The sequence below is a fragment of the Crocodylus porosus genome, unplaced genomic scaffold (genome assembly GCF_001723895.1).
Source record: "Crocodylus porosus isolate Cpor-Errol unplaced genomic scaffold, CroPor_comp1, whole genome shotgun sequence".
Lineage (NCBI taxonomy): Eukaryota > Metazoa > Chordata > Crocodylia > Crocodylidae > Crocodylus > Crocodylus porosus.
In genome coordinates, this window is record NW_017728936.1 from 4,447,309 (window position 1) to 4,454,823 (window position 7,515).

At 43.0% G+C, this 7,515-nt stretch overlaps 1 protein-coding gene across 1 annotated transcript in view; it reads left to right on the top strand.

Moving 5' to 3' along the window:
* Positions 1–3,268: 3,268 nt before the first annotated feature.
* Positions 3,269–7,515, top strand: part of LOC109318000 (transmembrane protein 45B-like) — a 24,820-nt gene continuing 20,573 nt past the window's right edge. Inside the window, exon 1 of the mRNA XM_019546992.1 lies at positions 3,269–3,450. The gene's annotated coding sequence lies outside the window, so the exon portion shown is untranslated. The remainder of the gene's footprint in view (positions 3,451–7,515) is intronic.

Consider the following 7,515-nt stretch of genomic DNA (forward strand, 5'->3'; position numbering starts at 1 on the left):
TCAGGGTGCTCATGCAGTGTGGGACAGTGGGGTGGGGGCAGCAGGGAACACCCCTATACTTCAGCACCTGCTGAGCTGGGGCTTTTTTTTAACAATTTTTTTTCTTAAAGGGCCAGAGGTGGCCTGGGTGAGGCACCCTTGGGGGGGCTGGGGGAGTAAGGGGGAGTTTGGGGGGCTGTGGGGGCAGCAGGGAACACCCCACACCTGGCAGCACCCAGTGAGCCGAGGCTTTTTTTCCCCCAAGAGCCCAGAGCTGGGGCAGACAGGGGATGGGCTCGGCAGCAGCCTAATCTCTGAACAGATTCGGCTGAATCAAACTGGGACAGCGATTCGAATCACTGTCCCCTGAGTCAGCCAAATCTGAGTCTGAAGTGAATACCAGCCGCTTCGCACAGGCCTGGTACTTAATTACTGTTGCTGCTGACTGCTCCTTAACGTTCACATGCTAACTTCCCGTCTTGTCCCTCAGTTATGTTATTTAGTTGGTAGGTGTGCCTCTTCCCTCCATCCTAGTCCCATGCTTTGAGGAGTACGTGATGGCAGGAACTATTTCTGTATCTCTTCATTTGCTTTAAAAGTTGGTGTCCAGCTCCTTCATTACAGTCCAGTCCACCCTGTGCCTCTGTCGTAGTCAAGACCAGCTTCTACAGGAAGAGTGGCACAAGTGGACTTTCACTGGCAACTTGGGCCAGATTCCAGTTCAATTGGATTTATGTTAACTGGGCACAGTCCAGAGCAGGTTCTAGCCCTATATAAGCACCTATCCCATGGAAACATTCAGTCATAGGCTTGTTCCAGAAGGATAGGTTTTCATAAGCTTCTACCACCATCTAGTGTTCATAATCTGCATGCAACCAGTCTGTTCTCTTTCTACATAGCAATCAAAGGTGAGATTGCACATACCTGGTGCCTTTAATTTGGCTATTTTAGATACTTATAGTAGTGAGGATGGAGTGGCATGGACTAGTGACCCAAGCAAGTTTCCAAAGTCCCCAACATGTTTGTACAGCCCATGCCAGAGTCTGTGTTTCCATTTCTTTGCTGCATTACTACTTGCACTACCTAGACCGAGGTTAACTTGCCTGCACATGCTGCAGTGAGATCTTTAACTGTAGTGCAGACACGGCCTGATATACTGTTTGGCATCAAGTACACCCTGCAAATAAATCATTTGATCAAATCTGGGTGCATCAACATGTTCATTATTAAGCCATAGTTACTGCGCATTAAGTCTAGGACTTGGATAACTAAGTACTAAAACACAATGCACTGTAACTGGCACTGCTGCACAGTAGCACTGGCACATGGGGGTTTTTTTGGATGCTAACTGCGCAGTACATGCTAACTTGCATAGTAGCTTATTAATATGGGCTGTGCCCAGCTCACTACTACGCAGTGCTATTTGGCTACTGCACAGTTAGTGTCTTGTGTAGATGCAACTTGTCTTGTCTGTTAAACTTACTCACCCTTTAAAGGTGAAAACTGGTTGTCCTGAGGGACATCAGGCCCTGCCTGCTCCAGCTGCTTTTTTTGTGTCTATTCTACATGGCCGTGATATGCCTCATTGCTTGTGCTATGCTCTAGATTGACTAAAAGTGGCAGGAATTGAGAGAAGCTTCCACTAAGCAGGAATGAAGGTGCAAGGGGCTAATAGAAAGCATTTGAAAGAAGACAGGAAAAGCAGCTAAAAATTGTAGCTGTCATAAGGTTTGTCCTCCAGGCCCTTAATCATTCTTGTGGTTCTTCTCTGGACTGTTTTGAGACTCTCCATGCCTTTTTTTGAAGTGCAGCACCCAGAACTGGACACAGTCCTCCACCTGGGGTCTCACCAGTGCCGAGTAGAGAGGAAGTAGCACTTCCTTAGCCTTGCTCACGACACATCAGCTAATGCACCCCAGTATGCTGTTAGCCCTGTTCACTACAGTGTTGCGCTGATGGTTCATGTTCACCCTGTGATCAACCATAACCCCGTTGTGATCAACCATAACCCTTCCACTGCCCTTCCACATGTGCACGACTTTACATATATGCTAAAATATTTCCAGGGCGGAGGCCTAACTTTGTAGCACTGAAGTCAGCAGCTGTGACTAGAGTCCCAAAAGCAATGCGTCCGTTTTAATACGAAAGTGTATGTGGCCATTTCTCAGTGCTTTCCACGTTTGACACACCAGGTCTGTAAAACTAGTGGGACTTAATGTGTAAAACAAGTGTAAAGATTTTACAGGAATCCATTTTAGATTTGGGACAAAAATTAGTCCAATTTCCCAAGCAGTGTATATGCTGGGAATTAGGGAGACTCTGTTATAAATGATACATCGTGGATCAGTCTGAACACAAGTGAATCTCACCATTGACAATATGTCCAGTCCCTCAACCACTTATTTTTTGATAACTTTGTCAAAAGGAAATTTCCCAGTTCCATGATACAGAGCAAGCCCCAAAACAATTTTTTTGCCTCCTCTTTATCGTATAAAGGATTCCTGACAGGCTGCAAGGACTGGAAAATCCAGCAGGACTGGGAAACTGCTATTCCTCTGTGTTGCCACAAAGAGGTGTTCTTGGTTCATTCAGTACATGTGTCGACCAGAAAAACAACAAAAGAGAGGTGTGGAAACCAAGGGGATTCGTAGACATGTCCCAGGAGAGAGGAGATCGGGGGTGCTTTAGTTAGTGAGCTGCACTAATTAAAAGTGCCCACGCATCACATGTAGCAGTGTCCACACACTGAAAAAATGATGGTGGGCTGCTCTGAACTCAAGCTCGTTCACTGCCATTTTGCAGCACGGGGACGCTGACACACATGACGCTGGAGGCTGCCGGAGCATGTTCATTTCCGTGCTCCAGCAGACCCGATTAATCAACTCTGCTCCGACACGCTGGATTTACAGCACATCACAGCAGCTTCCCTGCATATGTGTAAGTGCCCCAAGTGCTTGATGAGCCCTCCCTTCTGCATTTGGACCAGAACCCAGAATTATTCTGGAGTCAGTAATAATAGATACATTAAAACAAGTGCTTTGTCCTTCTTTATAAGCTCCTGTCCAAAAATATTTGCCTACCTTTTTGGGATTGTGAGGTTTGACTAACGCCTATTTAGGACTTGAAGCTATTGAGCTGAAAGGTGCTACAGGCTTGCAAAGCATTATGTCTTTAGCATATTCATTTCTTTATAGGTAACATGGTTTCTAACACATCTTTGGATGATGTAATCTTGCTGTCTACCTTCATAATTTTATAAGGAGGAAGCAAGTTTTACTACCTAAAACCTGAGACCCTGCTCCTGCCTTTGTTCGAGGTCATTTGCATCATCACAGAGCCCAGAGATACCTCACCATACGAGAAATGCCTGCCCAGAAAAGCATTCCTTCCTTTTACTCTTCCGTGCAATATGAAACATCATAACTAGAAGGAAATATGACTACGTCCTGCTTGCCATGAAGCAACTTCGAGGTAAACAGACTATTCCAACTTTTCTCTGAATCTAACCTGCATAAAATGAACTGTGGCAAACAGGAGTTTTTACCAGACCTTTAACTGTTCTATAAAACAGGGGTGGGCAATGGTTTTCAGCGGAGGGCCGCTTACTGAGTTTTGGCAAGCCATTGAGGGCCACATGACAGGCAACCAGGGGCAGATAAATATTAATTTTCTAAATTTTTTAGGGGCCCCACAGGCCGGATAGGATGGCCTGGCGGGCGGCATCTGGCTCCCGGGCCGCATTTTGCCCATCCCTGCTATAAAATATGAACTTTAGTTTTTGCCTGGGAGAACTTTTACAGTCTTTTTCTCCTAAGCCTGAAGAAGGGTACTTGTGCCGGAACGCTTGCAATTAAAGATTTTTTTTTTTTCTGCAAAAATCTAGTTAGTCTAATAGAAGATATCAATCACTTCTACCATGAGTTCTGATTCTAAAAGTAAATTAAATTAATGATAGGGGCAGCCATTCCACACATTTTTCTGGGATGGTCCTTAGTGTAAAAGGGTGGTCTACACAAGATCTTCTGAGCCTGAATCCAGCCTCATCCTCCTGTAACTGTGTAATATCTGTGGTAGTATCACACAGCACAACACTTTGCCCATGATAAAGAGTAGTTTGACAACACTCCAGTTGTTGCAGTGCATGAAATCATTCTAGTGGGATATCTGATATGGTTCTGCTTATCAAAAAAAGGTTTTCTTTCTCCTAGAGCTTCTTGAGCAGCCATGTCAATTTGTTTAAAGGTAAGAGCTAAAGGTGAGTGCTTTGACATTTCTTCTGTGATATGGTCACCTCCTGACACTGTTGTTTTCCAGCTTCGTGATTACAGCCTCTATCTTTAACATTTTGACTGTGCTGGCATTAACATTAAACAGCCCAGATTCACTCATTTCATCAAAGTCTACTCCTGAGGCACATGAGCACAGATCCAGGATTTTCAAAAGCAGGCTACAGATCATGTGGTACCTTATCATATATAACACAACATATTTTTTTCTCCAGTTAAAAGAAACTAGAAATTTTACTAATAAGCTAGGGGCCCAGGGCTGTATTATACAGTTTCAGATTTAAGCAAAATTAATATAACTTTACTGGACTGTGCATTAATTTGATATATTACCTGTTATATATAAAAATACAACAAATTAAGCAAAAAGAATCAAAATATGCCATTTCATTGGTCCTAAAGTCATTAGAATTTAATATACATCTTTGTTTGAATTCATAAAACAAAATCTAACCTTCTTGAGCATCTTGAGAGTGCATCCAATGCTTCACTGAAAGTTATTTCCACACCTGAGTTAATGTTTTAGCTAGAGCTAAAAAAAATGTCTGCAAGGCAGTGCAGATTTTTTTGCAAAAATTTAGTTAGTCTAATAAAAGATATCACCTCCATCACTAGTTCTGATTCTAAAAGTAAATTAAATTAATGATAGGAGCAGCCATTCTGCACATTTTTCTGGGATGGTCCTTAGTGTAAAAGGGTGGTCTACACAAGATCTTCTGAGCTGGAATCCAGCCTCATTCTCCTGTAACTGTGTAGTATCTGTGGTAGCATCACATAGGAGCTACATTACTAGAAGCAGCTGCAGACATCAGTATTGCAGAAGAAAGGATCATTGGACTATCAACACCATTAAAAGGAGAAAGGGTCATTAACACCTATGGAATGAAGAGTTTAGAAGGAATCTGGTAAATTATAAGGAGCCCCGAAGTCAATTGACTTCCTCACGGCAGCCTGGATAGGAATGCTCCTGCCACTGCCAGGCAGTTAGTTAAATTCTGGGTGGACCACAAACCAAAGAGGGCTGCAATTGCACCTGGATCCATGCCTACTGAGGTGGGGTGGACCTGCTGAAATGGTGGGTCTCTTTTCTGCCCATCTGTTTCCCTACTCTACATCAGTCAGGAGAGTTTTCACATATTGGACTTTGATTGATTTGCACAGTTCAGTGAGCCTTTCACCATCCTAGTTAACAAAACCCAGCCCTGCTTCCCCATTGCTCTTTCCCTTCCTTAGTAGTTTGCAACCTATTTTGCCATTAGTCTTCCAACCCAAGAAGGAAGTTGTGTTGTGGTAGTTTGCCAGTCATGCTTCGGAGACTCCTGCAGAATTTATCTTTGTCCTCATTGCTACATTCCTCTGCCCGATGCAGGACTCTTAGGATTAACATCTTCAGGATTTGGATCTGGGATCCATCACATATGATGTTTGGATTGAAAAGTTTGCAGATTATGAGCGACTATTCCATGATGGTGTGTGTTACTTCCTCTGACTGCTTGCAGCTGTTGCAGTCCAAGTAAACAAGATATTTCTTATTTAGCTCAAAGCACTTTTTAATATTTTTTGGATTATTCAGATATTTTCTTAAAATTTGGAACAAAATATATTTGAGAGTTTCAGTGCTCGTTCTGCCCTCTTTCAACTCTTTTTCCCCATTTTGCTACTAACAAAGAAAAAAAAACCCTGAAAGCCATTTTTTCCTTTTTCAGTTTTATTGAAATACACAGGGTTTTTATGAGCTTCTCTTCAAAGAATAGTAAAAACCAAAACTTTAGTTGAGAATTTCAGGCAGCTCTAATTTTACGTGTCAACCCAAACGTTGTGCTGGGTCTAAATGTAACCTTTGAACAGCCTCCTAAGGAAAACTAGAGGCAAGCCCACTATTCTCTTTCTCCGATTCCTAAATTCTTTAGTACCATGAATTGAACATGTGAGACTGGGATGTTTGTGCTTCCAGAGTTTATCTGCTTAGCTGCCCTCTGATATCATCCTTCTTATATCACTGCTGGTTGGTTGCCAAGAAAAGCCATCAGCAACACAGGATGATAACTCATGAATAAACAGCAAAAGTAAAATGAAGTCATGAAAAGAAATATGAAGCAGAAAAAGGAAAGGAAAGGCAGAATCTAGCATGCCTGGAATAAAACACACTTCAGGATGTTCTGCTTTAAAATGCTTGCAGTCCAAAATACTAGTAGGACTGACACTTTCTTGCTCAACCGAACTGTTCTTTAATATATGCATTGACTTTACTGCTCAAAACAATTCCTCTTCCTGTTAACACTGCATTTCCAGTGCAGCTCTGGGTAGATAAATTGCATTCTCTTCTTCCTTGGTCGTTATAATAGATAATACTATTATCTTCTAACTCCTTCTTCCTCTTACCACACTGGCTTCCCGTAATATATTGCATCAAATTTGAGGGTTTTTTCCTTATCTTCAAAGCATTCTGTAGTCCAAACCCAGGATACCTGGAAGATAAGCTAAGACTTTGGGTCAAGTACCACGATTAGGGAACACAGTCTGTTTCACAGGCTCAATGGTGCAAGCCCAAATCTTGTTCGTACAGGAATAGAACTTCCTTAAGGACAGTCCCAGCTACGGAAGAAATGCCAACAAGATCTAAGAACTGACACCCATCTCACCATTGTCTGCTTCAAGGGGATGTGCACTTCTTAGTAAAGTACTTCCTTAATAAAGTACGAACTAAATGTGCAGTACGTAGAGTTACTTACTGCTCAGTAGTGCCAGCACATGGTTTAGTGATGCTTACTGTGCGTTAGCCTAATAACACTGTGCAGTAGGCTATTAGCATGGTTTGTGCCGTGACACTGTACTGCACAGCGTTATTAGGCGGATGTGCAGCACTTGACCAAACAGCAAGGGGCCTCAACAGCCCACTTCAACCAGGTCATATCCTGCTTCAGGCATGCACTGTGGAAAGCCAGGAATCTGCGCAGACCCCACAGTCAAGGACTGTATTAAAATAGGACTAAGTGAAATGTACTGGTACTACAGGAAGACAGAAGAGGATGATGGGAAAGAAATGGCAGACCTCATAGGGTGAAGAGGTGTCTGGCATAGACTTTTTCACAAGTAGACCCTCTGAGAAGAGCAGTGGGTGGAGGTACAGGTGTGGAGATGGGTGCACGGATGTGCAGTTACGTGGTATGAACTGCATAATGGGTTTTTAACGTGCTTTGAGCTGCCAAGTGAACCACTGAGGCCACTTGGCAGAGTGTTAGAAGTGGAG